The 9,415-nt window shown below is 41.5% G+C and overlaps 1 pseudogene; it reads right to left on the bottom strand.

Annotated features, from left to right (window-relative positions):
* Positions 1–8,186: 8,186 nt before the first annotated feature.
* On the bottom strand, positions 8,187–8,542 carry LOC102832568 (annotated as a pseudogene).
* Between the last annotated feature and the right edge of the window lie 873 nt (positions 8,543–9,415).

Genomic DNA, 9,415 nt, shown 5'->3' with positions numbered 1-9,415 from the left:
CCTCTTGGTCCATGTACAGATTCCTCATGAGCACAATTAAGTGTTCCGGACTACTCATACTTCACAATGTTGTCCATAGCTTGTCATGATCCACATGATCGAAAGCGTTTGCATAGTCAATAATGCACAGGTAAACATCTTTCTGCTTTCAGCCAAGATCCATCGGACATCAGCAATGATAGCTCTCGTTTCACATCCTCTTCTGAATCCAGCTTGAACCTCTGGAAGTTCTGTGTCAATGTATGCACAAGCATAGAGTGACTAAAACAAATGGAAGAAATAAGTAAAATAGCTGAACAGAAAATTTCCAAGGGCAGCTGGGGAAGACAAAGTCAAGTATTATAATGAAATGTGCAAAGACTTTGAGTTAGAAAACCAAAAGAGTTTTCTCAGCATTCCTCAAGCTGAAAGAACTGAAGAAAAAATTAAAGTCTTTACTTGCAATATTGAAGGATTCTATCAGAAAAATGTTGAATGATGCAGAAAAACATCAAAAGAAGATGGAAGGAATACACAGAGTCACTGTATTATAAAGAAAGGACAAAGTTCAACCATTTCAAGAGATAGCATATGATCAATGTCAGTGGTACAGAAAGAAGAAGACTACGGTGCCCTGAAGACATTGGCAAGAAAGAACAAGGCCCCAGAAATTGATGGAATACAAACTGAAGTTTTTCAACAAACTGATGCCCCACTGGAGGCACTTACTCATCTAAACCAAGAAATTTGGAAGACATCTACCTGGCCAATTGGTTGGAAGAGACCCATATTTGTGCCGATTCCAAAGAAAGGTAACCCAACAGAATGCAGAAATCACTGGACAATATCATTAATATCATATGTAAATGAAATTTTACTAAAGATAATTGAAAAATGGCTGCAACAGTACATTGACAGAGAACTGCCAGAAAAGTTCAGGCCAGATTCAGATGAAGACATGGAACGAGGGTGGTCATTGGTGATATCAGACGGATCTTGGTTGACAGCATAGAATACCAGAAATGTGTTTCCCTGTGCTCTATTGGCACACAACGGCGCTCGATTGTGTGGATCATGACAAGCTATGGCTAACACTGCAGAGGATCAGTATTCTGGAACACTTCATTGTGCTCATGAGGAACCTGTACATAGACCAAGAAGCAGTCATTCGAACAGAACAAGGGGACACTGAATGGTTTAAAACCAGGAAAGGTGTGCACCAGGGTTGTATTCTTTCACCATACTTATTCAATCTTTATGCTGAGCGAGCTCATCAGCTGCTCTTTGGAAACCCTATACAGGGTCACTATCAGTCAGAACAGACTCAATGGCACTTAGCAACAACAAAAAGTGCTGAGAAAATCATCCGAAAAGCTGGACTATATGAAGAATAACCTTGCATCTGGATTAGAGGAGGACTCTTTAACAACCTGCCATAGGCAGACGATATAACCTTGCTTGCTGAAAACAAAGAGGGCTTAAAATACTTACTGATGAAGATCAAAGACCACAGACTTGAATATGTATTGCACCTCAATGTAAAGAAAACAAAACTCCTTACCACTTACCCAATAAATAAAATGACATCATGATAAATGGAGAAAAGGTTAAAGTTGTCAAAGACTTCATTTTGCTTGGAACCACACTCAACAGCCATAGAAGCAGCAGTCAAGAAATCAAATCTGCTTCACAATACTATTTAAAATGTTCAAGAACAGAGATGCCAATTTGAGGAGTAAGGTGCAATTGACCCAAGCCATGGTCTTTCCAAGAGCCTCATATGCATGTGAAAGTAGGACAATGAATAAGGAAGAACACAAAAGGATTGATGCATTTGAGTTATGGTGTCATCGTACCATGGACTGCCAGCAGAACAAACAAATCTGTGTTGGAAGAAGTACAGCCAGAATGCTCCTTAGAAGCCCAGATCGTGAGATTTCGTCTCATACTTCAGACACATTATCAGGAGGGGCCAGTACCTGGAGAAGGACATGCTTGGTAAAGTTGAAGGTCAGCAAAAAAGAGGAAGACACTCAACAAGATGGATTGGCACAATGGCAGCAGCAATGGGCTCAAGCTTAACAGTGATCGTGTGATGGCATGGGACCGGGCAGTATTTCACTCTGTTGCACATGGTGTTGCTTTCAGTTGGAACTGGATCAATAGCACCTAAAAACAAAAACAACAAAAAAGATTTCCAGCCTCAGAAATCCTGTATAAAGTTGCGATGAATGGGAACCTACTTGATGGCATACACCCACCACCATAATTTTTCTTCATCTTCATTTCTTGAACCCTGTCAATGGCTTTGTAAATATTCAGTTTCCCGAATTCTATCCTGTTCTTCTTGAAATACCTAGAGTGCTTACTGATTTTCTGACCAAACCCTGACTGCTACAGGTTCTTTATAATCCCTTTGTTCCCCTACAAAGTTAGAATCCCTACTTTCCATTATAAAGTTGAATAAACAGATGAAATGTATGTTCCTTATTTAATATGTCCCTCCATCTAGGTTAAATATATTTTTAAGGTATACATTTTATATAGTATATCTACCTGGATACATTATTGTATTAGGCAAATCTGCTACACAAACCTCTTCAAAATGTTGAAGAGCAAAGGTGTCAGCTTGAGGACTAAGGTGTGTCTGACCCAAGCCATGATATTTTCAATAACCTCAGATGTATGCGAAAGCTGGACAGTGAATAAGGAAGACCATAGAAGGATTGATGCATTTGAGTTATGGTGTTGGAGGAGAATATTGAAAGTGTCATGGGCTGCCAAAAGAACAAATAGATCTGTGTTGGAAGAAGTACAGCCAGAGTGCTCATTGGAGGCCAGGATGGCCAGACTTCGTCTCTCAGACTTCGGACATGTTGTTAGGAGGGACCGACCAGTCACTGGAGAGAGATAATAATCATGTTTGGTTAGGTGGAGGGTCAGAGAAAAAGAGGAAGACCCCCACTGAGATGGATTGGCATGGTGGCGGCAGTGATGGGCTCAGGTGTCACAACAATTGTGAGCAGCAACTCATTGGCACCTAAAAATAAAAACACCGGATACATTACATAAAGCGCCTCCTACCCACGTCACCATTGGTTTTGTGATCTTTAGCATATGCTCTTTACATAAAGTGACAAAAGTGGGTCATCAGATGTCGTTATCAAGTAAGAACATTTTAAAAGTTTATCACTTCTACAGATTTATTATGTAGCCAGAAAATATAAATGAATGTAAACAGATGCAAACTTTTTGTATTGCTATCAAACGAGTCAATTAAGATTTCACTGGTTTATTTGCTTGAATATAGACATGATCAATGTGACTTTGACAAAAAATGGTGTCCAGACACTACATCAGTGTGCAGAGTTCCCAAGAGAACACAGTATGTGTGTGTGTATGCATCATTTATGTTTGTATATACCCCAAACCAGACCCACTGCCATCGAGGGAATTCCAGATCAGTGCTACCTGGTATAGGGTTTCTGGGAGTCCTGCTGTCGCGCTGTAGGCTAAGTACTGGACTGCAAATTTGGTTTTAACCACAGGTCAGTGGTTCAAACTCACCAGCCGCTCCTCAGAAACCCTATACAGGGTCACTGTGAGGTGGAACTGACTCGACAGCACTTAATAGTAACAATAGGGTTTCTGAGTCTGTAAATCTTTTTAGGAGTAGAAAGCCTCGTCTTTCTCTCAAGGAGCGACTGGTAGGTTTGAACTACTGACTTTGTGTTTAGCAGTCCAGTGCTTATCCTGCAGCATCACCAGGGTATGTGTGTGTACACATACATACCAAATATACATATGTGTGTGATTTTATTCTTGTGGAGATATGAAAATATAATTGAAACAATACCTTCTGGCAACCTTAAACACTTCACATATTTTTCTTTATTTTCTCCTAAGGAGGAACATTTTATTTTACCACAGGAAAAGCATGAAGTATGGGGTCCAGCCAGGCCTGTAACACTGTGAGCCAGATGTGTAAGTCTTTGCATGGAATACAACCTCAACTGGAAACAGAGGTGTGGCTGATTGTTTGCAAAAAATGGTCACAGTCACTCCCCCGCTCCCTGCACAAACACCTCTTTGCAATGTAACTTTGCACCAACTTCCATGTAGAATTTATTTCTCAAATCTTTGAAGCTGAGCTTCACCATGTGACTTTACTTTGGTCAGTTGATCGAAGGAAAGACTTGAGAAGTGCTTCTGTACTGGACATGTCCTCTCTTGATGCTCTTGGGAGCTCCAAGAATGCCACCATAAGAATAAGCTTGGGTTGGCCTGCTGAGGATGTGTGGTCCAATTATCCATATTACTCCAACCAATAGCCAGCACCAACTGCAGCCAGCACCACCCAGGCCATCCTAAACTAACCAGATTCTAGTCAGCCCTCTGGCAGATGGCATCTGTATGCATTAGTTCAAGTGACCTCAAGTCTGACCAAGATGCAGATCCACAGAATCATAAGATAATAAGCTATTGCATTTAAGCTACTAAATTTTGGAGTGCTGCAAATTAGTTCAGGTATAAAGTTGTGAACCTGGATCAGAACTGGAGACCCCATGCCTTGTTCCCCATATCTTTTTACCCAAATATAATAAACAACATAAAAAACTATGGCAAAGGTTGTTGTTGTTGTTAAGTGCCGTCAAGTTGGTTCTGACTCACAGTGACCCTGTATAGGGTTTCCAAGGAGTGACTGGTGAGCTTGAACCGCTGACCTTGCCGTTCAAACCAACCTTTGCAGTCCAGCGCACTAACCCACAGCCATAGCACTGCTTTGAAGGATGGCAAGACTTCATCTCACATACTTTGCTCATATTATCAGGAGGCATGAGTCCATGGAAGAGGATTTCATACTCGATAAAGTCGAGAGTCTGCAAACAAAAGGAAGACCCACCAGCCTGCCCCCTCCGCCCCCCTGTGAGATGGCCTGACATAGAGGTTGCAACAATGTGCTCAAACATAAAGATTGTAACAATGGCACAGAACTGGCAGTACTCCCTTTTGTTGTGCATAAGGCTGCAGAGTCCATGACACCTAACAACAGCAGCCTTGTTGTTGTTGCTAATTGCTGTTGAGTTGATTCTGACCCATAGCAACCCTGTATAGGGTTTCTGAGGAGCAGTTGGTGAGCTTGAACCGCCGACCTTGCAGTTCAAACGGGCTTTGCAGTCTGGCACATTAACCCATAGCACCACACCAGAACTCCCTAACAGCAGCCTTGTTGTTGTTGTTGCTATGTGCCGTGGAGTTGGTTCCAACTCATAGCGACCCTGTACAGTGTTTCCGAGGCTGTAAATCTTTACAGGAGCAGAAAGCCTCATCTTTCTCCCACAGAACAGCTGGTGGTTTTGAACTGCTGACCTTGCGGTTCACAGCCCGATTCGTAACCACTACACTACCAGAGCTCCTTAACAACAGCCTTAGAGGAAGATAAAACAACAACAACAACAAAAAAGCCACCAAAGTTGAAAACTCCTTTTCTTCCCTTTCTAATTTTAAAGTATTCTGACAAATGAGTAGCTCATCACCTGATTACCATCAAAACTAGATGAAGTGAAAATGGTTTTGATTCACTCAGAAATTTAAGGAAATTGAAATGAATTCAAATTTGCATTCCATCCTAGTCAAGACCACCACAGTTTTGCCTGCGTTTAGTATATCAATCAGCCTTCCCAAGAACTCTTGAGATTTGCACACCATCATTCGCCACCCCCGTTTTCTTTTTAACCATTCCTGGATCCACAATAGCTCCGGATCATGGAATTGCATTGTTTTTTCCACTAAATTCTATATCTCTGCCAGTGGTAAGTAAACTAAAGACAAAAATAGAAAGGAAATGCACCCCACAGAAATATTCCTTCCTTGTATAATAATCGCCTCTTCACCTATCACACATCTTTCCCCACCAACTCATCTTGAGAATTAAAGCGTCAAAAATTCAAGCAAGTCTCACTTTTACAGCCCAGTGCTCACTTTCTTGGAGTAAACACATTGGCCTTCCAAAGTGAAGAATTGGACATCTTGTATCATTCAAAAAGAGAAGGGAGCCATGCTTGGTGCCAGGTGAGAAGGAAGAGGCAAGTCTGCCTTCTACCTGGGCCTGACTCTGCACCATTTCTACATGAGATATCTGTGCTAAAGTTTGATGCTCACATTCCATTTTTCCTCTTGTCATACAACCTACACCTGTTCTTGGCCTTCTAGAAGACAGGAACCTAAAGTTTTATTATGAGTCCTGGAGACATGTCTAGTCCAAGTTCAACTCCAAAGGTGAGAGTGAAGATGCCTTTGGTTGTTCCTATAGACTGAGAGCTGGCTCAGAGACATGCTTCAAAGTCCTCAAAGTAGCTCGATTCAAAATATATCTCTTTTCATTCCATTAAGTAGATTTTGAAATTAACTGATATCCAAATTTGTTCTTGGAGATAGACATTAAGGGATGAGTGAAATGTAGACAGGCATGGGAGGGATTTATTTCATTGTATTCACATCATTAAAGATTCACTATACTTATTCAATCCATATGCTGAGCAAATAATCTGAGAAGCTGGATTATATGAAGAAAAACGTGGCATCAGGATTGGAGGAAGATTTGTTAACAACCTGCCATAGGCAGATGATTCAACTTTGCTTTGCTGAAAGTGAAGAGGACTTAAAATACTTGCTAATTAAGATCAAAGACCACAGCCTTCGGTATGGGTTGCACCTCAATGTAAAGAAAACAAAAATCCTCACAACTGGACCAATAAACAGCATCTATATAAATGGGGAAAAGATTGAAGTTGTCAAAAACTTCATTTTGCTTGGATCAACCATTAACTCTCATGGAAGCAGCAATCAAGAAATCAAATGATGTATTGCATTAGGCAAATCTGCTGCACAAGACCTCTTTAAAATGTTGAAGAGCAAAGATGTCAGCTTGAGGACTAAGGTGCACCTGACCCAAGCCATGGTGTTTTCAATAACCTCATATGCATGTGAACGTTGGGCAGTGAATAAGGAAGACCGTAGAGGAATTGATACATTTGAGTTATGGTGTTGGAGGAGAATATTGAAAGTGCCATGGACTGCCAAAAGAACAAGCAGATCTGTGTTGGAAGAAGTACAGCTAGTGTGATCCTTGGAAGCCAGGATGGCCAGACTTTATCTCTCATACTTCAGACATGTTGTCAGGAGGGACCAGTCACTGGAGAAGGATATCATGTTTGGTAAAGTGGAGGGTTGAAGAAAAACAGGAAGCCCCCCAATGAGGTGGATTGGCACAGTGGTGGAAACAATGGGCTCAGGCACAATGATTGTGAGGTTGGCCCAGGACTGGGTAGCACCAACTTGATGGCACCTAACAACAACAAGGATTTGCTTAACTAAGAAACTTTTGTTGTTGTTGTTGGGTGCTATTGATTGAATCGGTTTTGAGTCATAGAAATCCTGTATCATGTTTCCAAGGCTGTGAATCTTTATAGGAGCAGAAACCATCATCTTTCTCCCTCAGAGTGGCTGGTGGGCTCGAACCTCCAACCCTGTTTGTGATTAGCAGTCCAGTGCTTATCCTTCAGCCCCACCAACACTCTGCTATGCCCAGAGCTTTACAGTACAGAACTTCGGTGGTAACAAAATAGGAAAAAGGAAACACATCGCCTTGTAACATTGCTTATATTCTTGCATAGCTTTGTATGTGCTGGTGGCGCTGTAGGATAAGCACTGGATTTCTAACCACAAGGTTGGCAGTTCAAATCCACCAGTGGCTCCTTGGGAGAAAGATGAGATTTTCTGCTCCCTTCAAAATGTACAGCCTTGCAAACTCTATACAGGGTTCCTATGATGTAGAGCCGACTCAACAGTACTTAACAGCAGTAGTAACATACACGTATTTCAAGATCAGTTTGAACCTTAAGATCGGCAGTTCAAACTCACTCGCTGCTCCTTTAAAACTCTATACAGAGTTACTATGTGTTGGAACCAACTTGACGACAGACAACAACAACAATGAAATTGTGGAGGTTAGAGAAAAATCTCTGAACTCTCTATTTTCCTAAATGCAGTGTAGGCTAAGTGGATGGCAAGCTCTATGAAGGCACGTAATGTGTACTGTAGTATTTATTTTTATTACTATTATTTTTTAACATGCCACAAAGTGTAATTTTAATTTTATTTTCTTGCACGTTAGTTTTACTTCAACCTTTTAAGGGCTCAATTCTTTACATGGGCTTTGGTGGTAGTCGTGGGGCAGCACCTGCAGGTCTAAATCGGGGTGGGGGTGTTCGGTTCTCGCTTCACGAGAACGGTTCCTGACCGCCTTGCTGTGAACGGCGCAGCTCACACAGTAATGCAATTTCACGTACAGCTTGGGAAGCACGTATGCATCGAAGACACTCGCTTCGGAAATATCCCTGACGGCTGCGGCCTCTACTATGTTTCGAATTACGAACTTCTTAATGGCCTTGTCTTTGGGCCATTAAGAACTACACAGCGGGTGCAGTTCGTGCAACGAATAGGTGTGCACATGGCCGCGGCCCTTTTTGGCATGACCATTGTTCCTCCTTTTCTTTGTCATCTTGGAAGCAAGGACCTGAGAGAGAGAGCACTGTAGTATTTCTAATAAAGGCACATGGTGGTGGTGGTGGTTATGTGCTGTGGAGTCAGTTCTGACTCATAGTGATCCTGTATAGTGTTTCAGAGGCTTTTAATCTTTATGGGAGCTGAAAGCCTCATCTTTCTCCCACAGATCAGCTGGTAGATTTGAACTGCTGACCTTGTGGTTAACAGTCCAGCTCATAATCTACTATACAACCAGAGCTGCATAGAGTCACATCATAAACACTTAATAAATTCTGAATGAGTGAATTAATGGATGCGGCATCAGATAACTGTATAACAGCTGTTGAATGAAAGAATGACTCAATGAATACATGCATGAGAATAAATAAATTCTAAAAATCTGGTGCTGGTACATTGGAAAGCCTAGGGTTATGCACACAATTGGAACACAGTTCATAGGAAGAAGAGCTACTAAAAGCGTCCCTGTGTTTGCATCTTTCATTTATGAAGGCAGATGGTTTCGTCTTCCTTGATTTTTGCTGCTTGCTGAGTCGTCTTCACCTGGTTATTAAAAATTGCTTCACTCATTTTCGATTTATTTCACTTCTACTCAGCTTCTCTGCTTTGGGGTTTCGTTTCCCACTAATAGGGCTTGCTGTCTCTTGTCTGAATGTGACACTACTCTGAAGACCTTGAAACAGTTTCCATGGTTACTTCTGGAATTCTCCCTTTGGAAACCTTGTGTTCTGTCTTTACCTTTAACTTCCATCTCAGAAATTTAAATACATACACCTTAGAGTCCTAGGGAGTGTTAACACTTTCCCTAGAAATACTTCAAAACACAGAGGTGATAAATTAAGGGCTTCACTTTCCTTTTCTTATATGTGGA

Source organism: Chrysochloris asiatica, unplaced genomic scaffold, assembly GCF_000296735.1.
Source record: "Chrysochloris asiatica unplaced genomic scaffold, ChrAsi1.0 scaffold00018, whole genome shotgun sequence".
Taxonomy (NCBI): domain Eukaryota; kingdom Metazoa; phylum Chordata; class Mammalia; order Afrosoricida; family Chrysochloridae; genus Chrysochloris; species Chrysochloris asiatica.
The sequence above is the reverse complement of the archived record's forward strand: the minus strand, read 5'-3'. Positions and strand labels throughout refer to the sequence as shown.